The sequence below is a fragment of the Myodes glareolus genome, chromosome 22, assembly GCF_982192425.1.
Source record: "Myodes glareolus chromosome 22, mMyoGla1.1, whole genome shotgun sequence".
Lineage (NCBI taxonomy): Eukaryota > Metazoa > Chordata > Mammalia > Rodentia > Cricetidae > Myodes > Myodes glareolus.
Window position 1 is genome coordinate 60,581,231 of NC_142047.1, and position 24,153 is coordinate 60,605,383.

Below are 24,153 nucleotides of genomic sequence, written 5' to 3' on the forward strand. Positions count from 1 at the left end.
GAGCTTCAATGTGTGTTGGTTATTGAAGTTTCCAGAGTGATGAATGCTAGAGCTGAAGGAACAAAGTCAAGCCTGAAATGTGGAAGCCTGAGGATGTGGGTAAGGCAGCAGGTGGTGTCTATGTTTATGGCATGCTCTCCCTGGACAAGGCTCCCTCTCACACCAAATCTCTGTGTTCATCTGGGGAGCAGTCCTGCAAACCCTTGGTGTTGTCTTCTTCCCTTTGTCTGAGCCTTATCTGGCTGGATTCCGTTCCCAACCTTTGCCTTTGTACATCCGTACGCAGAGGGATCCCCATCACTTGTTCCTTCCTTGGGACGGACACACTTTCTACTTCCCAAAGTTTTGTCTTCCAGTTGACTGTTTCATCTGATTCGACTGTTGGTCATCAGGACCAGTCAATGTAAGAGACACCAAATCAGGGCCAACCTCTGGCTCTCCTACCTGTATCTGTCAGAACAACAGAGTTTTAATTTTACTTAAAATGCAAGTATTGCTTTTTTTTTAAAAAAAATAAACTTACAGTGTTGGAAGAAAATTTGCTCCTTTATTTATTTGGGGACTCAAAAAATAAAATGAAAACCTTTTACTAAGTTATACTGTATAGGATCCTATCCATGACGGAAATCAAATAAACAAGAAAAGGTTTGTCTTGCCTACTGCATGGGAAAGAATATACCCTTACAGTGAGAGGGTATGGGCATGAGGAAGCGGGTCACATTGAATCTACTGTCTGGAATTAGAGTATAGACTACAAAACCCTAAATCTACCCCCTAATAACATACCTTCTCCATACACGCTCTATCTACAGAAAATGTCAAAACCTTTTAGAACAGTAAGAGCTAGGACTAAGTGTACAAACACATAAGTCTATGGGGGACATTTAAAATTCAAACCACACCATAAGATGTGAAAACTAGAACTGAAAACTATCTTAAGGCTGGAGATAGTGCAACTTATAAGTAAAGTAGTGAAGTACCTCAAAACCCCTAGACTAGGAACTCAAAACCATGGTAAATGTCTAACTCAAATATGAATACAAAGAATTACATCAAAATATGCAGTATCATTTCTTGGTCCTTTGTTTTTACTTAAGGATTCTATGGCTGTGATAAGACACCATGACCAACAATAACTTGTGGAGAAAAGCGTTTATTTCACCTTACAGCTTCTAGTCCATTATTCAGGGAAATCATCCTTGTTAAACCGAAGTGAGGCATAATGGACAGAGGCATGCCTAGAGGTTTGACTTATAGGTGATTTTAGACCCTGTTTAATTTATAGCTAAATTACCATTACAACAGTACAGGGAAAAGCTCATTAAAAATGGAGAGCTAATCATTACACACTGCCTATATAGTCTCAGCAAAGCCATGTTGGATATAACAGCAGGTGAGGCACCATATCAGAGGCTTGCTATCCTAGCACTGGAGAGGCTAAGGCAGGAATAGGGGCCTGAGCCTGTCAGGCTATATACATACATACAGACCTTTTTTCAAATAGAAAAGTTATATGTGTGTGTCTGTATGTGTCTCTTTATGTGTGTCTCTATGAGTAAAGAAATGAAGAAGTAAAATGTGCCATTGTTCACTAATTAAAATGAAGCAGTAATGGTGGCTTTATCACAGACCAAGTATCAGGTCAAATAAAATTATCTGGGATAAAGAATGGTCCCATAGTAAAGGAATTTCAGTGAATGAAACTGAAAGTGTATTAAGACCCCTAGTTTAAGACAAGATGCGGATGAATAAAATAACTTGTTGCAAAGTGGCCAGCTTTGAAGCAACATCTAACTGTGTACCTAACATAATTCAGGTAACAATGGTGATCTTTAGATCTCTTCACAGAAACATAGAAATGAACATGTCTCCAACAATCTAGCTCTGACCTTGACACCATTCACAATGCTCAAGCCAGCTGGTAGCAGTTTCCACGAGCCACTCTACGCTCTCCCCTGAGACTCTTATTATCTAGATTATCCTCTGACTGAGTCTGGAGAACCAGTGTGAGCTGCCACGTTTCTTATTGCGCTCTTTGTAATACTAGAATCAGGAGAGCCACTAGTAAAGTCCATAGCTCCCAGCTTAGACTAAAGAGATCAAAATTTGCACTATATTCCTTCAAATGTGTGGGCATATGTTCAAATATGAATGTAATTGTATGCAGATGTATGTTCCACATCTGTCTGTGAAGGTTAAAAACAGGCCTCAGGTGTCTTCCTCAATGTTTTCCCATCTAATTTTTGAAATGTGGACTTTTCCTGTTCTGAGAAAACTGATTGAGTTAGGCTGAGGCTCAGGCATCTGCATCCCCACCTCCCTGGTGCGACCACAGACAGTGTGTGTGTGTGTGTGTGTGTGTGTGTGTGTACTAGTGTTTGAATTCAAATCCTTTTAATTACAAAGCAAGTTTTTCTTTGCTTGCTTTGGTTTGGTTTGGTTTTTCATCAATGAAACCATCTCCCCTGAGTCATGTGTTTTGTCGAATGTAAGTTTCACCATCCATTTACTGGATGCTGATTTCTTTATTATTTTAACTATGTGAGATCTGACTTATTACAGTGCAGAACTTTCCACAGTTTCAAAAGAGTTTTAAATCCCATATGGTTTGTATGCCACTACTGCCAAGAATCTGCCCATGTGTTCTATTGAAAATTTTCTTGGTGAATATAAACCCACTCTCATCCACTTACCGGTGGGTAGTACTTTCAGTTTTGACAACTATGGTTGCTGATTATAAGACAAACAAGAAATCTCAGGAAAAGATATTTTTGAAATGGAAAAACAGATTAAAGAATAATACCTAAAACAAAACAAAGGAACAAACATGTAGGATTCTTTTCACTGATAATGAGTACAGGTATTGGAGAGCTGGAAAAACCACCATGTATCAGTGTTTATTAAATATCAGTAGAAGCTGTGGGCCTTCAATCATAGCTTTTGACAAAGTTGCATATAGATTTTACTTTTCATGGGTCATGGTCCCTTTAATGCATGTTGAAAAATGTCACAACCACAGCTAGAGACCCTAATTCAGTAGCTTACAGAGAGTTTTGCAGTTTTTTAGTCCCAAATATGTTTTAGCTGGAAGGACAACATACTTCTGCAGTCATTACACAGATAGTTTTTTTTCTTATCTTGTAACATAAAGCTAGCCACCTGAAAGGTCAGAATATCCTACTAATTTCAGAGAAGCAGTAGTTAGTAGTTTAACACTTCAAGATACACTTTCCATTCTCCTCTTTGTGCTTGGATATCATTGGGATTACAAGTATTTGCAGAATAATTTTGTAAGTTTGAGGCATTGATTTTTGAGCCTTCACTGATTAGGCTCTTGCTATGGTTGGAATATGAAAAGTGTCTCCTCAGACTCTGTCAGGGTGCACTTGTTCCCTTGACAGTGGTGACATTTTGTTGGAAGATTGTGGAACCCTTTACAAGGTGAGGCTTTTATGTTGCCATTTCTTTTGGTTGCCCGTCCTTCTCCTCCATTCTTGAAGATTACAAACACTTCAGAGCCTGAGGACCTGAGCTGGAGCTTTCCTGAAAACCTCCTCCCTGAAACCTGGCCTTTATGGTACCTAAAGGAACTAAACAAATTTTCAAAGGAGGAAAGCAGCCAGTTGTTCTGTCCAGCTATTTCATCTATGAATCACGTTAACAAGCATAGCATAAAAACCTAAACAGTGTAGTAATGACAAATACCTTGGTGGTAGCCAACACCTCCCTAACTGGACTTGAGACCTGCTCAACCATAGGGAAAACATGTCCAGTACTGGAAACCTAGATAAAAACCCAGTGCTAGAGAACTCATTTATCTTGGAGGATAACGTACAATCATCACTTTACAATGCTAGCATAATCTCTAATAACTTCACTTTTAATATTTGTTTTTATGTCCATGGTTAAGTGTAGTCCTCACACCTCATCAAGGAAACTTATCTTTGTAACAGAGATAATTAAATTAATTTCAAAAAAATAAAATTCCAAATCTTAGGGGAGTATTTCTAAAGGATACATCTACAGCATTACTCTATCATGTAAGACTCAGGGAACATTGCTGAATAGTGGGCAGAAAGATTGTAAGAGTCAGGGTATCAAGGAGTTTACCATGAGATTATGTCTGCTAGCAATGTCAGAAGGTACACCCATAAAATCTCACCAACATTATTGACTTTATATGACCTGAGCAATGTTGAATAGACAAGCTAACATTGAAGCAGAAAAACTCAAGACGTCTCAACATTAGACAATGAACTGCAATCAACTAAGGATTGCTGAGGACTAGAGATATAGTCTTCCCCAATTGGATATCTGATACCAAATGGACAGCCTGGATAACATAAACATTAATGTAACATATAGACTAAAATGGTTGTATTTATGTATTTAGGAATGCATACACACACACACACACACAAATGTTTTTTTTAAAAAAGCCTATTATTTGCATTTCCCTGATGGCTAAGGAAGTTGAACATGACCTTAAATATCTTTTGGCCATTTGAACTTCTGTTGAAAATTCTCTGTTCAGTTCAGTACCCCATTTTTAATTAGGTTATTCAGAATTGAATAACCTAGTCCTAGTATAGTTTTTTATATATCAAAATTATGCAGATAAATGAAAAGTCATCTTCCTGATCATCCACAGATATATGTGCCCATAAGATTAAGAAGCAATCATGAGATTATATGAAAACATCAAATGAGATTATGCACTACAATGCAGGTGTTGGGGATACCCCAAGATGCCTAGCAAATGTGAACAACAGTTTCCAGTGTCAATGGTTCTACAGACCTTGCCTGAACAGAATTGCCTTCCACTCAGAAATTGTTCCTTTGGCAGGGTGGCATTTGAACATTAGTTTCCAACTGTTGTTAACTCTCATGGCCTCCAACAAGTGTCTTGGCCTGAGGGACAACTCCAACTGCCTTGATTGTCTTTGGAATTCACCACCAATTTCATGGAAATATATCCTAGTATAATGCTTTAGATTCTTGAAATGCTTCAGGAACATCCAAGACACATGAAGCTCTATTATTACAGTGTTAAATGTCCCAATAACTATTACATAATAATCTTATTCCAGTACAAAGGACCTTACTGTCATACCAACAAATGTAAATGCATTTGGCCAAAGCAACCTCTTTTTATATTTAAGTTTTAAAGTACCCCATGACCTTTTTTCTTTCTTAGAAGACAGGACTACAATGGCCATGGTGTTGGCAGCATTGTGCCTAACAATCTGAAAGGAGACAAAATGATGAACAAAATGGCCACACCATGGTAGTCACAGTGTCAGACCTAAAGCTTCGAAACTTTGTCCCGGAAAAGTCTTCTGATTCTGTGATACTACAAAAGAAACTAGTTTCATCCTAATTTCTGGTTTGGAATCCCTTTTATTCTTTTCTTTGCTATTCATGAGATAATGTCTCACATAACCCAGGCCAGTCTTGGACACGATGAAGCTGAAAGCAATAATGAGCTTTCAATTCTCCTATCTCCACTACCTCAGTACTGGATTTACAGGCGTATATCATCACATATGGTTAATGTGCTGCTGGGTACCAAACTCAGGGAATCATACATGTTACATAAGCATTCTTCTCCAAGCTTTAAACCATCAGAACATTCAGACTGATACTCCTCTGAGGACAGCAGCAGAGTGAGCTCTGTCTCTGAATGTTTAAGGGGTTTGTCAGGTCACTAAACTACATTTTCCGAAACAATTCTTATATTCTCTATAACCCATTTGGGAAACATGGCCTGATGATAACTCTAAAAAATTAAAAATAAGTTCACTAATATGAGTGTGTTTCCTGTTTCTCTCATGCGTCATGGATGGAACTCTTTGAATAGTGGAAGCTACAAAGATTACAGAAGATTTCAAACAACCAGTTGGACATTCTGTAAATCTATTCATAAAATTATTTCTGCTTGCTTTCAAATTTTCATTCTCTTTTTCTAATAAAATTATAGAAGTTTGCTAAATAGATAATCATAGAAAAGTTTATATGAACCAATCTGCTGGATTGCCTTCCAATTATGAACATTTGCAGTGTGCATACCGGCTAACTTAGCCAGAGTTACCATCTGCAGACTTCAAAAGCAAGCACATACAGGACAGTAGATAGCTGCAAAATAACTTAATTTTAAATAAAGATTAAGTCATATAAGTGTTCAAACTTTTATAAAATAATATGAATCACAGGAAATTATTCTAAACAAAATCCCACAAATCTTTAATTTTTGGTTAATTTTACAAAAGGTTAAGATTTTCAAATCCCTGAGCTTATAGATGGCTCAGTGAGTAGAAGGCTTACTGTACAAGCCTGTTGCCTATTTCTGGATCCTGAAAAGCAGACACTGGCACAGTGTTCCTCACTTCTATAGGAAGATGGGAGACAGAGATGGGGGTTCCTGACAAGTCCACCTTTCCTTACAGAGCCAGAGATGAAAATTTAGAGACCCTATTTTAAGGTGAAATGCGAGAACAGACACTAGAAGTAATCTGTGCATTCACAGGAACACACACCACATCTATACCCCATATACTACACACACTACTTCACTTTCATGTGCATAGTATAGCAATGCTGGAAGAGATGTTTTAATGAGCACCAAAGTTTTATTATTTATTTATTTATTATTATTGTTAATTATTATGATGATATTTATGTGTGTTTGTGTGTGTGTGTGTGTGTGTGTGTTGTGTAAGTGTATGTGTGTGTATGCAGGCATGTATATGCCACAGTGTGTGCTGGAGTTAGAATAACTTTTCAGAGTTGGTTCTCTCCTCCAACCATGCATTCCGGAGATCATCCTCAGGTTGTCAGCATGTACACTAAGTGCTTTTACCTGCTGAGCAATTTCACCAGCCCATGCACTTCTTATACTTTTTAAGTAAATGTGCTTTTGATACTAATGTCCAGGTTCTCATAAGCACATAGAACCTTTCTTGCAGTCTTCACAAATACGCATCTGGAAAATTATTTCACAAACATTTTAGAACTCTCTATAACCTTTTCTAACCTTTCAGTTTTGTCTTATTATTCTCATTTTCTATAGAATTTTTCTATAAATTCGACATTAATATAGTATTTGACTTTATTTTCATGAACAAAACAAATACCTTTGTACTTATAGCAACTTTTCTTTTTTGTATTTTTATTCTTTTGTAATTTTATACATCAATGCAATGTATTTAAACACATACCCTATGTTCTATCTCCCTTCAAACTTACACCCTAACCTCCATAAAGTTTGTGGAGAAATTAACCAGAAATTGATCCTGAAGCTTTTTCCATGACTTATGACTTTCTGGGTACCAAAAACTACTTTGTTGTCTGTTGGAGGAGAGACACCACAGTTGGTCTTATGTAAAAGTGAACTTCCAAATTACAGCAATGACCATACTGACTAAATATGTCATTGTAAGAATAACACCATGGGTGTTGTAGGAGTAACGAACAACTTTCCAGATAGATTTTTAGCTTTTTCATACCAATGATGCATGTTATTTGCATACTTGTGCGTACAATGCCTAGTAAATTTAGTTACATTTATTAAATATATTTCTTTATTCACATTAATTCTTTATCAGTGAATTTTAAACAGCCAACAATTATGAATGCCAGGTATATGAATGGCAATTTCTAGAAGAAGTATACAGTTTCTTGTAGTATTGCTTGTTAGTGTGCTATAAAACATGTTTATTAATCATCACAAATATTTTAAATCTGTCTAATGTCAGATACTGTACAAAAGAAAAAAATAAGATATTTTTGTCTCTTAAATTTTTATTTGGCCTAACAAGTAAAGTACAGATTTCTCTTGTGTTTAATTTTATATCTCCGGTAACGATATGTCAATCCACGGGTATAGAAATGGCATATTTTCCATAGAAAGTTTTCTATTTTCGTCTATTTTCCTCACTTTGTAATTATACCTGAATTGCTGATAAAATGAGACACTATACAGCAAGTTTTCATCTGAAACATTCTTCTTATCTTTATATAATATGGAAATGAAATTAATTTATGTTGTGAATAAATCTAGGCAAGAAAGATTGTACACATGCACTATAATGTATAATGCCCCAAACTCAGAAGGCATGCTCACGTCAACAAAGCCAAAACCATCATTTAACCAGAACTTAACTAATTGGCATGAACTGAACTAACTTCCAGTTAGTTCTGAACCTTCTAAGATAGCACCTGTTGCTTTCACAAATGCCTGATAAAAGCAACTCAATGAAGTGGGGGTTTCTTTTGGCTTGGAGTTTGAGGGTCTAGGCTGTGTCAGCAGGGACATGAGGCAGTTGATCCCACTGTATCCACAGTCATAATACTAAGAGCCATAAATTCTAGTGCTTGGCTGCCTTTAGATTTTTATTCAGTCAGACTCCAACCCATGAAATGGAGCAAGCAAGGTTTAGGCTGGGTCTGACCACTTCAGTTGAGTCTAGATGTTCTCTCACAGACATGTCCGGATAACAGTTTTCCAGGGGACTCTAGGATCTGTGAATTTGACAAACAATATTAGCCATCATAGGAGGTCACATATTTTTTTGAAGTCTAAATAAATCTACCTTTTCAGGCAACCTACTGTGAAAACATTATGTGTATAGCAAAGTTTCATGCACATGTATAATTTAAACAGACGTGTGAATACATAGTTTGATCTCACACATTTGCCACTTTAAAACTGTAGCCCTTCTCACAAACTTTCTATTGTTTTTCTTCTTATTATTTTAAAAACATATTGGCCCTAAAATTGTTTTCAGAACCATGGAGCAAGATTACATTTTAAAACTATAAATCTTGTTTGTATGTACAGAAAAGAGTTTTGAGACTTGGTTCAAATTTCATGTCCGCTTTTCCTTTCATTTTCTGATTTGTTAATTCCTCTAAATCTGTATTAAAATGGATAGTTATGAAGTACTAATGAAGGAGGGACACATCTCAGACTTCAAACTCACATGCCAGCTTCTGCCGACACCCAGAAAAAGGGCTTGTCATAAACAGACCGGAGATGATGGCTGGTAATGTTGTTTAGATAGAGTTAGTTATCACAGTGGATGGAGTCGAACTGGCTTTCCTAAGTTTCTTTCTGTGCCTTCAAGCAAAGAAATGCTGGCAGAAAGTGTCAACACAACATGGCATGAAAAGTCTTATGAGACAACACAATGGTGTCCGTTGTTACACTTGTGTAACGAGTCATAATATTCAAGTCTCCTCTGGGAGGAATTTGGGACTCAAAAAGAAACAACAACAACAGGAAGCTTCTTAGGCTGTTCTTGTCATTCCTGAAAGACATGGACTTTGATGTAATTTTCACAGCATGGGAAGCCTGTAAAGAAATCCCAGTGGAGCCCTGCTAGTGCTTGCTGCTGCTCGTGCTTTTAAGCAGTTCGTGTCTGTCTTAGCAGTCAGCTCTGATCACAAGTCTAATATGCATTAGATTTTTTTTTATTGTTTCTTAGCTAAGAACTTGCTTAGTGCCATATTATAGAAGTCTTAAATGAGTGCATCCTTAATATCTTACTCTATTTCCTGTTTCTTAGTTAGACTGTCAAGTTTAATATGAAGCTCATTGGTAAAGAGTATGATGATATCACAGCAGAACTTGTATAAATTCATTTTCTTATGTTTTGAACCTGAATTATTTTTATTTCAAAATGAGTTCTTTAACTAGAAACTGCCTTATGCCTTTGCCTACAAGATCAAATAGTGGGCCAGTCAATTTTCTTCAGAGGAAGACTTTGGTATTCATTTCAGAGGTTTTCAGCAATCATCCTTTTGGCAAGAAGCTGATAGAAGAGAAAGTTTAGCAGACCCTGGAATTGAGGTAAAGAAACAGCAATCGAGAATAATTCAATCAAAGTACAGTCTTCTTTCATTATACCATTGACTGATAAGATTTTTTTATTTGTATTTGTAAAGATTTCAAAGAAGATTCAAAGTAACTGCAAACAGAGATGTGAGATACAGTAGAAAAACAAGACATAGATAAAATAGCCCAGAGATATCAAAATAAATCCATGAAAGAAAGGAAAGTCAGGGGAAGAGTGGAAATGTATGTCCAAAACCAGCAAGCATGAGAAAAATGCCAGGAGATCTCCAAATGATAGAGAGGTTGAAGGCTATGACGCAAATGACCCAAAATGTTCGTAGCTTGGAAAACATAAGAGACTCTGCTCTTCCCAGCTGATTGATCCACTGCCATTCTCAGAAGTTCCTTTGTCTCATGATAGATTGTCTTTATTACTGTCCATCTGTCCATTATTCAGTGCTTTGCTCTGAGCCATGAGAACATGAAGATTTCAACGTGTGCCCTCTGGATTTTATTCCATAACTCTAACAGTGCTAAAAATCCAATTTTGATGATGAAAATGTTTTGTGATAAAGCAAAACTCAAAAGCAGAACGAGGTAGCAGTGAAGGTTAGGGAAGAGTTGTTGTTCTGTTGCCATGATTAAATATGGACCAAAGCAGCTTGTGGAGAAAGTGTTTTTAATCTTACAAGTCCAGGTGACAGTCCAGCCTTAAGGACGCATCAAGGCAAGACTCAAGCTGCTCTTCACATCATATCCGGAGTCAAAAGCATGCTGCTTGATGCTTGCTCCCATCTACTTTTCTCCAGTCTTAAATTGTTTAGGACTCCTTCCTAGGGAATGATGTCGCCCATGATGGTTGTCCATTTTTTCAATATTTAATTATGACATAATCCTTCCCAGATGTGCCATAAGTCAACCTGACTTACGTAAATTCCTCAGTCGATGTTATCTTCCCAGGTAATTCTAGATTGTATCAAGTTAACAGGTAAACTGACAAGCCCAACAAGCTTGGTGTTTCAGTCCACTGACAGGCTGATGAAACAGTGACAGACAACTAGGGAGAATTAATTTAATGACTATTACCCTGAGAACAAAGACACTTTGTTCCAGGCCAGAGGAGTGGACTCATTAAATCACTGGTAAGCAAGTGTTTCTCTGTGGTCTGTGATCCCACATTTTCAGTACATATGTATACATCGTTTACCGCTTCATCCCGGAAGTTATAGCCCTAAAGAAATGGACTTATTTACTTTTTATAAGAAGGCATATTTTGGAACCATTTAATCTTTTAAATATCTTCACATGTTAAATAAAATGCATTCTGTGATCTCCCTCTCTCTCTCTCTCTCTCTCTCTCTCTCTGTGTGTGTGTGTGTGTGTGTCATGTATATGTTTTTCTCCATGTTTATCCATATAGGCACATGCACAAATGCATGTTCGTGTCCTCAGGACCTTCTGTCTTGTTGAAATGTAGTCTCTCTCTAAACCCAGGATTCACTGATTTACTTAGCCTCGTAGCCAGTTACAACCCCCTTGTCTTTATTTTCCTCAATTGATGTTACATTCACACACCTCCACTCTGAAGTATGTTTATGGGCACTTGGGATTTAATTCAGGTTCTTGTACCTTCACAGCGTGTTTGTATTGACTAAACAGCTAGTGTAGGCTTTGCATCTTATTGTTCTTAAAAGATATTTTGTTCATTTCTTTTTGATGTAATCATAAGGAAGCAAACACCTTTTCTTTCATTTATGGTCTCTGCTATATACTCATGTAGTGAGGAGGCCACTTGTTTGTTCCAAGCCACTTAAACCTGAAATAATCACACAGAAACCAAACTAACTAAATCATTGCTTGGCTCATTAGCTCTCGCTTCTTATTGGCTTTAACCCATTTCTATTAATCTGGTGTATCACCATGTGGTTGTGGCTTACCAGTTAAAGTTCCGAGCTCCATAGCTTCTCTGACTCTGCCCTTCTTTCTCCCATCATTCAGCCCAGTCCTCCCCATCTAGCTCTGCTCTGCCCCACCCTGCTCTGCTATAGGTGCAAAGCAATTCTTTATTCATGGTAATCATGGCATACAGAAGGAAATCCCACATCACTTATCTTTTCTGTTTAAAGGAAAAGAAAGTTTTGAACTTTAACTTGGAAAAATTATATATAACAAAACATATATCAAGCAAGAAGTACAGTTACAATATTTATATCTACTTTTTTGTGGGTGTTCCGATAAAACTTTATTTTCAAGCATAGAACCATGGATCAGATTTCAACTACAGATCATAGCTTGGGGGTTTCTATGTAGTGTTTACAGCTTTAGCTTTTTAAGGGGAAGAGAAAGGGATGCAAGGAACACAGCTTGATGCAGTGATGTCTCAGGAAGGCATCACTTACTTCCCTTTATTTATTTATTTATTTATTAAAAATTTCTACCTCCTCCCTGCCTCTCTTTTCCCTCCCCCTCCCCCCTCCCACTCCCTCTCTTGTCCTAAGAGCAGTCAGGGTTCCCTGCCCTGTGGGAAGTTCAAGGTCCTCCCCCTCCATCCAGGTCTATAAAGGTGAGCATCCAAACAAACTAGGCTCCCACAAAGACAATCAATGCAGTAGAATCAAAACTCAGTCCCATTGTCCTTGGCTTCTCTGTCAGCTTTCATTGCCAGCCACATTCAGAGGGTCCAGTTTGATCACATGCTCCATCACTCCCAGTCCAGCTGGCCTTGGTAAGTTCCCATTAGATCAGTCCCACCATCTCAGTGGGTGGACGCACCCTTCATGGTCCTGACTTTCTTGCTCATGTTCTCCCTCCTTCTGCTCCTCATTTGGACCTTGGGAGTTCAGTCCAGTGCTCCAATGTGGGTCTCTGTCTCTATCTCCATCTATCGCCTGATGAAGGTTTTATGGTGATATGCAAGATATTCATCAGTGTGGCTATGGGACAAGGCTGGTTCAGGCACCCTCTCCTCTGCTGCCCAAGGAACAATCTGGGGACCTCTCCTTGGACCTGGGAACCCCTCTAGAGTCAAGTCTCTTGCAAACCCTAAAATGGCTTCCTTAATTAAGATATTTACTTCCCTGCTCCCATATCCACCCTTCCTCCATCCCAACCATCCCATACCCCAAGCTCTCCTGAATCCTCCCCTTCTCCCTTCTCTCTACCCATCTTCCCTTACATCCACTTCCCACACCCCCGGGCACCAAAGTTTTACCTGGCAATCTTGTCTACTTCCAATATCCAGGAGGATAACTATATGATTTTCTTTGGGTTCACCTTCTTATTTAACTTCTCTAGGATTACTAATTATAGGCTCAATGTCCTTTAATTATGACTAGAATCCACTTATGAGTGACTACATACCATATTCCTCTTTTTGGGTCTGGGTTAGCTCCCTCAGTAAAACATTTTCTATTTCCAACCATTTGCATGCAAAATTCAAGATGATGTTTTTTACTGCTGAGTAAAACTCCAATGTGTATATGTTCCACACCTTCTTTAACCATTCTTCTATTGAGGGTCACCTAGGTTGTTTCCAGGTTCTGGCTATTACAAATAGTGCTGCTATGAACATAGTTGAACAAATGCTTTTGTAGTATGATAGGGCATCTCTTGGGTATATTTCCAAGAATGGAATTGCTGGGTCCTGAGGGAGGTTGACTCCCAGTTTCCTGAGAAACCGTCACATTGATTTCTATAGTGGCTGCACAAGTTTGCATTCCACCAACAATGGATGAGTGTTCCTCTTACTCCACATCCTTTCTAGTATAGGCTATTATTGGTGTTTTTGATTTTAGCTATTCTGACAGGTGTAAGATGGTATCTCAAAGTTGTTTTGATTTGCATTTCCCTGATCACTAAGGAGGTTGAGCATGACCTTAAGTGTCTTTTGGCCATTTGAACTTCTTCTGTTGAGAATTCTCTGTTCAGTTCACTACCACATCTTTTAATTTGGTTAATTAGAGTCTTAGTTTCTAGTTTCTTGAGTTCTTTGTATACTTTGGAGATAAGACCTTTGTCTGATGAGGGGTTGGTGAAGATCTTCTCCCAATCAATATGTTGCCTTTTTGTTTTAATGACAGTGTCCTTTGCTTTACAGAAGCTTCTCAGTTTCAGAAGGTCCCATTTATTGATTGTTGCTCTTATTATCTGTGTTACTGGGGTTCTACCTAGGAAGTGGTCTCCTGTGCCCATGTCTTGTAGACTACTTCCCACTTTCTCTCCTATCAGGTTCAATCTACTTTAATTCTTGTCATAACTAAGTAAAACTATATTGTTACTATCTACTCTTCAACTTCATCAAAGACTCCAGAAGGATATAATATTCCCTAAGTAAACAGGAGGTGCATTGTTTGCAATTTCCAAAACTCTAGAAATAACAGAGCATCTCACTGCCTGAACAGTCACCCATAGTTCCTCTGTATCATTGGGGCATCCAATCTTCAGCCCATAGGCCCATAGTATCCAGCAGACTTTTTGATGGAGCAGATAATTTAAAAGACAGTTCTGCTTATATTGGCAGTTTGTCAGTTAATTTCTTCTGTGTCCTGCAGAATATTTGGCAGACTCTTTCATAAAGTAGGAACTTCGAAAGACCATTTCACCTTTAGGCAACTTCAGCAATCATTTTTCTATGGGTCCTGCAAGTCCAGTAAAGCAGTTCAGGTAAGAGCAATTTCTTACCCAAATGGATAACAAACTTCATAAAGAGCCTCTTCGATACCCATCTTTCTCTTGAAGTAGTTGGTGCTGCCAGGAGCAGATGTGTTTTATTGTCATGACTAGTCCTAACTTTTAAAACATTTTAAATGCCATATTCTGAGGGTTAGTGAAAGATTTGAGGATTATCTATCTACCTGAAATATATCTCTATTTATCTAGAAAACCTAGCATGAGCATAAGCTTGACTATTCTTCATTACATTTTAAATGAGCTACACAAACACAATACCTCAATCAAGTACAGAAATATACATATCAATAAACCAAGATCCATACCAATGCAAATTATTCATATCTATATCATATTCCCTTCAAATGCAAACAAACTATTTATAGACAATATTTGAGAATATGGGCATCATTTTTTCCATATTGCTTCTTGCTGTTTATTGGGCAAAGTAATTGTTGAGGGCTATTCAATGTGACCTTTTTGGGAGTCTTTGTCTATCAAACAATAATAGTCTGGAAGCAATCCATAGGTTCTCATCGCTGTGAAAACAAAAGAAGAACCTCTTTTCCAAAGCACCTTATTCTTAGACCCAAATTCTAAAGTACAGATACCTTTATAATATACATGCTGGTTTAGCTTAGCATTCCATTCAATGAAATGTCTCCCTGTATTTAGTTCCTTCACAGTCAAAAAATTCAAAGTAATCACAATAATATACATAATCTAGGTTCTTTGTGAATTTTCCATTTTAAGCGTCTTATTTTTCTTACTCCTTTTAATCTATGACTGTACTCTGTCTCTTTAAACATTTTACCATTTTTAAACCATTTACTTCCTTTTATAGCTGTCTATATTCTTTTTCTTATCTCTCCCAAGCCTACATATATTTGCCCAAAACTGTGACCCATTTAGAGATCTTTTCCATCTTAATTTCTCTTTATTGCATATCTGTAATTCTTTATTGATCAGGAGCACTTCTTAAAATGCTAATTACTTTCTAAAATCTTAAGCTGCATCATTTCTAGGCTATATATGGTACTTTCTGCTTGTCTTGCCTAGTCCAGCATGGTGGAGTGCTTGCTGCCTCTGAGAACAATTCACAGTGACCCATTTCTAGGTACACAGCTAGTCCATATTACCACCAAACAAGCCTTAGCATGTTGCTCACAAACCCCATTCAAATGCTCTGTCTCCCTAAAGAGCCAGAGGTCATGATGGCAGCATGACTCAGAAAGCCAGCATTTTAAGATGGCTTGACTTTTTTTCTGCTACAACCGCGTCAGGAAAACCTCTCTTAAATGAGCTGTCCCTCTGCTTGCTTCTAACAGAGTCCACCCAAGAAAATGCTTCTACCAAATCATGCTTAACTCTGTTCTTTTGTGTCTAGGATTCCCTTTTAAGCCTTCTCAGGTTTTAAATGAATTTAGTTGGTCACATGGAAGCCAATTTGTTGCAGGAGGGGAGGGTGATTGTTTGTTCCCAGCCACTTAGTCCCAAAATAATCACAAAGAAACCATATTAACTAAATCACTGCTTGGGCCATTAGTTTTAGAATCTTATTGGCTAAATCTTATATTAATTTATCCCAATTTTATTAATCTGTGCATTGCCATGTGGCTGTTGCTTACTGAGTAAAATTTCCAGCATTTATCTTTAGTAGTTCCATGGCTGCTCTCTGACACTGTCCTTTTTTCTCTCATCATTCAGTCTAGTCTTCCCCTCTTCAACTGCTCTGTCCCACCCTGCTCTTCTATAGGTTCAAAAAAATTCTTTATTCATGGTAATCAAAGCATACAGAGGGAAATCCCACATCACACTCAAATCAGCATGTTCCAGCTTTGTCACAGGCCTAAAGCTATGGAGCCCACAGAGCACAGAAGAAAGATACAAAAATTATAAATTTTTAGCAAAATAATCTCTATATAAATTGATAATCTAAGGAAATTTGAAACAGTTTGTCTGATTCTGACTAGCACAGAAATTCTAGGCCCCACTTGGTCCCACGACTCTCTGATTTCTAGCTTAGTAACTTGTATTTTGAATGGAAACCATTTTTGTGTATCTCTGGTTACTGAAGCTTCCATCCAGGACCCAGTCTTGGTGTTTACAAGACTTCCAAAGGTTTTATGGTCTCTCACACCATGGATTAGCTTTAGGGGTCAATTTTATGCATACTTATGAAGCAGAAACTCAAGATTCAAATGCCTCCTATAAAGGCTAATACTCTGAAATGTAGTAGGATCAAGAATTGCCTAGGAGACAGAACCCAGTGCACAATTCTGAGGGAGTTTCTAGATCAGATAAACTGAGGAATGAAAACATACCTAAAATGTGAGTCACACAATGCCATGGGCTAGGGTCATGGACCTGAATAAAAATAGAAAATGAGGTGAGAACCAGCATGTCTTTCTGCTTTCTAACGATAGATTTAATATGATCAGATGTCTCTCGCTCTTGTCACCATCACCCTTTTGACACCGTGGACTTTACCATCAAACTGTGAGACAAAGTTTAATCTTCTTTCCTTAAGTTTCTATTTTCAGGGACTTTGTCACAGTAATGAGAAAATGTAAGTAATTGATCCTCCTAAGGACTGAAAACTCAATGGAGGAAGAGCAGAGACAGAACAAGGGATACTCACAAGCCTCACTGCCTGATGAAAAGGATAGATGGCTCAGTTGGCCAAGGTGATTTCCATGCAAGCTTGGTGACCTTAGTTCAATCTTCATGACTCTTTTAAATATAGAAGGGAAGAACAGATTACACAGTTATTCACTGACTACCTATGAATGCCATGGCATGTGTTTGCCCCTGCACAAACATATCACACACACACACACACGCACACACACACACACACACACACACACACACACACACACACACACCAGAGAAAGAGATATTGATAACGGTAAATTAAACATAAAAAAAATATCCAGAACATTACTCTGTCCACTCTACTGTAAGAATTCCATTTGGTTACTTGGTTTTGTTGAGGTTACTGGCAGTTCTATTTTATCTACTAATTATTACCTCCAGACTAAAAATGGTTCAAAATGTTAAACCTCATCAAATGTGTTTCTTGTATTGAAAATCAAAGGCAGTAACTGAAACACAGAAATGACCTGAAGTTAGTTTTTTTAATACAGTGAATGAGATTTTGGCAGTTTCCACCCTGATTGGCTGCAGGCTCAGCTGCTATGGGTGACAGAGACTCAGCTTCATGTTGTTAAGAGTTTAATTCCAATCAGGCTATAGCATGTTTACATAACAAGAATGTTATAGTCACATTGTATGAAAAAAATTGCTGGCAATTTTAAGTCAAATATAATAAACTAGTAATATGTGTCAAAACACAGAAGTGCTCATAGGAGACACAACACTATGTATATTTCCATCTTTATTTGGCTTTATTTTAAACTATATTTCTTTTATTTTTAATTTTTGATTGCTTGGGATAGATTTTTTTCTGTGTATCTTTGGCTGTCATGGAATTCACTGTGTAGACCAGGCAGTCTGTGAGCTGAGACAGATCTGTTTGCCTCTGCCTCTCAAGTGCTGGGATTAAAGGTGTGTATCACCACATCCAATTACTCTCTCTCTCTCTCTCTCTTTATGGACTTTATCCTTTTTTTTCTTTTCTTTCCCAAGCCTACATTTATTTTTAAATTCAATGTAAACTGTTTAGAGGTTTTTATGCCCATCTGAATCTATCCTTACTGTATATCTTTATTTCTCTGACCACATGAGCTTTTTATTTACTAAGCAATATGGCTAAAATTAAAGCAATAACTTTGATGGCTGGATCCACCACATTCCTTAGCTTTCAGAGAGTCTAAATTCATTGATGAGGTACTGACAGGAAGCATGTTTATTTCCACAACTCTATGGAGTTTCAAGGTCCCTGCCACGACCAAGAAGCATGCTGTCATTCATAAACATCATTTAACTGCTTTGTGATGGCACCTCTTATAAAGAACTGCAAGGTTATTACAGCTAAAACTGAGTCAGGAAGCCTCTCTTAAATGAGACATACTTGCCTCTTGAAAACAGAACCCACCTGAGAAAATGTTGCTACCAAGAAGCCATGTTTAACACTGTTCTTTTTGTGTCTAGAATTCCTTCCCAAACTCTCTCAGTTTTTAAGTGGATTAAGTTGTCCATGTTGGTGCCATTTGTTGACACAAGTTTATGTCCTGCCAGATCCTGCACACAGAAGATTAAATTAATTATAAACTCTTTGACCTATTATCTCAGGCTTCATATTAATTCTTGCATGCTACATTAATCCATTATTCTTGTCTGTGTTAGCCACGTGTCTTGGTATCTTTTATCTGTGAGACATTCTGATCTTGCCTTCTCTGTGTCTGAATGATGATTGCAGACTGACCCTTTCTTTTTCTCAGAATTCTCCTGTTCTGGGTGTTACACCTTCCTGCCTGGCTACTGGCCAATCAGCATTTTACTAAGGCAGTTACAAGTGACAAATCTCTACAGAATAGAAGACCTTTTTTCACAGTACCATGTAGTCTCCAAAGGAGACAGATGCTGGATGAAACCTTACTGGTAGACCACAGCTACATGGCAATACACAGATTTATAGAAATGTGTTAATTTAAAATGTAAGAGTTACTTAATAAGAAGCCTAAGATATTAGTCAAGCAGTGCTCTAATAATATAGTTTCTGTGTGATTATTTCAGGTCTGGGCAGCCAGGAAATGAGCAGTCTCTAGCTACAATCGACTCAATTTATGTTCAGCATTGAGTTGCTGAGTTTCCATGAGCTTGTACACTTTCTGATGTTTCTATGATTGCTGATATCCAGCTTTAATACTTGGTAGTCAGAAAGGATATAAAGATTTATTCTGACTGTTGAGACTTATTCTGATCTTAATATGTGGAAAATGTTGAATAGAAATTCGATGGCTGATAAAAAAGAAGTATAGTCTTTATAGTTTTTAGCATTTGTGCAGAATGTTCTAAATATGTCTGTTAAGTTCATTTTGTTTATGATAATATTTAGCTCCAGTATTTCTGTGTTTTGGTTTTGTCTGGATGATCTGTCTATTGATTAGAGTGTGGTATTGAAGTCATTCACTTTCTCTGCATTAAAGTCAATATGATATATCAGCCATAGTGGTGTTTTCTTTATGAAATTAGGTACCCTTTTATTTGATGTTTGAATGTTAAGGTAATAACAGTCTTGATTGCTGTGTTTCTTTAATAAGTATGTGGTATCCTTACATGTCTCTTCTCATTAGTTTTTGTTTGAAATGTATTAAGTCAGATATGAAAATAGTCATGACTGTTTGCTTCTTGTGGCAATTTTTGGGGATATTTTCCATACTTTTACTTGGAAAATACCCTTTCAGTTTTACTGATTTATTTATTGCTTCCCTGCATAGAATTTCATTTATTTTTGTTCTAAATTTTACTTTATTATGTTTAATTTGAAGTGAATTTTGTCTCTTTTTCTAGCTCTCAAGGGTAAACCTACTCTGTAATTTATTCATTTAGTTTTTATTTTGAGTCTGTTTTGTTCATATATTAAAATAGTCATGTCTGCTTGCTTTATTGTTTCAGTTACTCTGAATACCCTTTTCCATTTTTACTTAAAGACAACACATACCTTTGATAAAGAGATGTGTTTCTTGAATGCAACATAAAGATTATACTTTCTTATCCATTCTGTTACTTTATGTACTTCTATTTCAGAATTAAGTTCATTAATATTGAGCACTATTATTGAGCACAATGTATTGTTATGTAGTGCTCCTTCTCTTATTTTGATGAACTCTTCTGGAATCATGTATTTCTTTTGTCATAGTGATTGTATGATGTGGGGGAATCCTTCTGTATATGTGTTGCTGTCATTGGTTAATAAATAAATAAACTGCCTTGGCCTGTGATAGGGCAGAGTAGAGCTAGGCAGGGAAAGCTAGACTGAATGTTGGGAGAAAGAGGACAAAGTCAAAGAGAAGTCATGTAGCCCCACCAGAGACAAAGACCAGACAGAACTTTACCCAGTAAATTAGAGTCACATGACAGTGGATAGATTAATAAAAATGGGTTAAATTAAGATGTAAGAGCTAGCCAATAAGAAACTAAAGTTGATATTCCAAGCAGTGATTTAATTAATATGGTTTACATGTGGTAATTTTGGGAGTCTATGTGGTCAGGAGAGTAACCAGTGGCCTCCTAATACAGATAGGCATGCCAACATGTGCCAGCTAAATCCGCATAAAACCTGAGAAAGCTTGGAAAGGAGTTTTAGACAAAAAAGAACAGAGTTAAGCATGTCTTAACACCATGGTTCCTTTAAGAGAGGTTTTCCTGATTTTATTGGTAGCAGGGAGAAAAATGCACAGTTTTGAAAAGGTAGCTCCCTGGACCATGCTGCTAGCATGAACTCTGGATCTTTCAGGAGGTACAGCTATGGAGCATTTAAACGGGGTTTGTGAACAGAATGCTACAACTTGCTTAATAGAAACACAGACCTTCTGCAACCCGACCCTGAATCTGGGGCAGAGAGAATGTCTCTCACAGGCAATAAATGAACCTTTGCGATGTTGGACTGGGTGGAGCCAAAGGCAAAGCAACTTTAGCCCTGGTAATGTCACTTAATATTTCAAGAAGCACTTCTGTACAGAAAAGGATTTCAGATACACAATAGGACAGATTCAGACATAAAAGACCTTTAAACAAGATACATTGTATTTAAAAAATAAACATAGGCATGGACTAGAGAAGAAAAAGTGTATAAATAGTTACCAAAAGAAGTAAATGCATTTAAAAAATAAAGCCAAGTCTTTAAAGGGACAGAGTACTGGCAGACATAGCTTTCAAGGAGTAAAGAAAATCCAGATAAAGATGGAATATACACACAGAATCTGGATTTTGTATATTGTTATGTTTTCTTTGAATTTTTGGACTGTGAATGAGCTATGTACAGAGAGACATTCATTATATTGGCTGCTAAGCTAAACCAGAATATATATTTTAAAGATATCTTGGTTTCAGAATTTTTGTCTATGGTTGTCATGAACAAACCCAGAAAATTACTTCACCCACCAAAAGAGAGAACTATGCCCCAATTCCCAAATATTGTTTATAAATGTTTGTTTACATTTAAAAAGAGATATTCTATAGAGATTTGCATTAGTACAGATCTAGGTTTATTGAAAGAAATTTTAGGTCAATTTTATTATATGTATATTTCTGTTCTTTTGATTAAGGTATTGCGTTTGTGCAGCACATTTAAAATGTAATGTATAATTAAGAAATATAGGTCAATAGATAATCATCTATAATAGTCAAATTTCTACTCATATTAGTTAGGTTTTCTAGCTATATAGAGATGCATTTCAGCTAGATAGATATTCTTCAAATCTTTCAGAGACCTTGAGAATATGACATTTGAAATGTTTTAATAACTTAGGATTTTTCATCACATGAGACATGTCTGCTCCTGGCAGAACCAATTACTTCAAGAGGAAAATGGGCATTGAAGAATCTCCTTATGGAGTTTATTAGAGATTTGTACAAGAAACTGTTCTTGCTTGAATGGCTTGATGTTATGCTGTATGAGCTGGACATGTAGTATCCACAGAGAAATGACTGCTGAAATTGCCTAAAGAATGTGAGACAGTCCTTCAGGGTTCCTGCTTCATGGAAGAGTCTGCCAGTCATTTCACAGGACATGTAAGAAAGCAACTAAAAGAATTTGTCATTACAAGGCAGAATATGTCTTAAAAGTCTGCTGGATAGTATGGGCCTGTAGGCTGAAGATGAATGCCCCAATGGTACAGAAGAACTTTGGCTGACTGTCCAGGCAGCGAGATGTATCTGTCAATTCTAGAGTTTTGGAAGTTGCTTATAATGTAATTCCTGTTTTTGTTTTTTTGGGTTTTTTTAAGGTAATATTTTATCGTTCTTTTGTCTTTGATGGAGTTGAAGAATAGTTGTAATTTTCCTTAGTTATGATACAAGATAAAGTAGATATAAATATTGTAATTGTAATTTTGCTTGATATTTGTTTTGTTATATGTTAAAGTTAAAGCCTTCCTTTTATTTAAACAGAAATGGGGATATGAATTGGGAAGTTTTTCTGTATATGTGTTGCTTTTATTTGTTAATGAATAAAGAAACTGCATTGGTTTATGATAGCACAGAGTAGAGTGAGACAGGGAGGTAAGGAACTAAACTGAATGCTGGTAGAAAGAAAGTGGAGATGGGGAGAAGCCATGTAGCCCCGCCAGAGACAGATGCCAGGCAAAAATTTACCTAGTATGTCACAGTCACGTGGCAATACACAGATTGATAGACATGGGTTAAATTAAGATGTAGGAACTAGCCTACAAGAAACTATAGCTAATAGACAAAACAGTGATTTAATTCATACACTTTCTATATGGTTATTTTGGGAGTCTGGGCAGCTAGGAAACAACTTGTGTTAACCTTCTCAGAAAAAAATCCTTTTAGTACCTTCTAAAGAGTTAAAATAGTGGACCAAAATTGCTAAAATTTGTTTTAATTGTGAAATGTATTTCTTCTCTGTTGATTATAATAGTTTTGCTGGGTATAGTAGTCTAAGTTGACATATGTAGTTGTCAGAGCTTATAAAATATTTGTATAGCCCATTCTGTTTTTCAAAATATCCAGTGAAAAATCAATCATTATTTGAATGTGTTCCACTCTTTTTCCATTAAATCGTCTAGTATTTTCTTTGTTCTGTATATTTAGCATTTTGGTTATTATGTGCTGTGGGGAAATTCTTTTCTGTTCCAGCCTTTGGTATTCTGTACACTTTTTCATCTTGATAGGCACCTCCTTATTAAGATTTGGAAAGTTTCCTTCAGTAATTTTGTTAGAAATACTTCTCTGTCTTTTATCTGTGTTTCTTCTCCTAATATTCCTATTATTCCTATATTTGCTTTTCTTATTAGTGTCTTAGATTTAGGGATATTTTGTGTCTTTATTTTTTCAGATTTGACTTTTATTTTTTCTACTTTAGTGTCAATTTCCTCTATCTCATCTACAAGTCCTACCACTTTCTCTTCCATGTCTTTTAACTTGTACCTCTAACATTTTTGTTTCATACTCTGAGTTTTTCTCTTTTACTTTTATTTGTATTATTTTTTACTTCAGCGATACTATTTCCTTTTTAAATTCCACTTTTGTGTTTTATATTATTTTTACTATTTCATTTAACTGTTTGTGTTTTTATTATCTTTATTATGGCATTTGTTTGTAAATTCTTCACTAGTTTTATTTCGTAACTTCTTTACTATTTCATTCAACTGTGTTTTTATTGTCTTCATTATGACATTTTTGTGTCCAGGAACACATTCATAATTGCTATTTTGACATCCTTTTCTTATGCTCCAGCTAAATTGTTTTTCTCATGGCCTATTTCTGTAATATTCTGGGTTCTAGAGGAGGTACATTGCCTTGATTATTCATATTTGTACCTTTGTGTTGGGATTTGAGCACTTCTAGTTGTTATGATTGAGATGCTTCTTTTTGTAGGAACTGGTCTTACTTTTGATAGGTGAGTGCTGCATTCTTTGCTTCTTCTTGCCCCATTTTGGGTCCTAGTCCAGTAAGATGATTGTGGGGTCCATGGTAGAGAGTAGTTCTTTGCTTTGGTA

The 24,153-nt window shown here is 36.7% G+C and overlaps 1 long non-coding RNA gene across 1 annotated transcript in view; it reads right to left on the reverse strand.

Moving 5' to 3' along the window:
• Positions 1-243: 243 nt before the first annotated feature.
• The window catches only part of LOC125405986 (uncharacterized), an 89,239-nt gene continuing 65,329 nt past the window's right edge, over positions 244-24,153 (reverse strand). Inside the window, exons 3-5 of the long non-coding RNA XR_007233756.3 lie at positions 17,145-17,236; positions 16,828-16,870; positions 244-450 (exon numbers count right to left, since the gene is read on the reverse strand). This is a non-coding gene — a long non-coding RNA (uncharacterized LOC125405986). The remainder of the gene's footprint in view (positions 451-16,827; positions 16,871-17,144; positions 17,237-24,153) is intronic.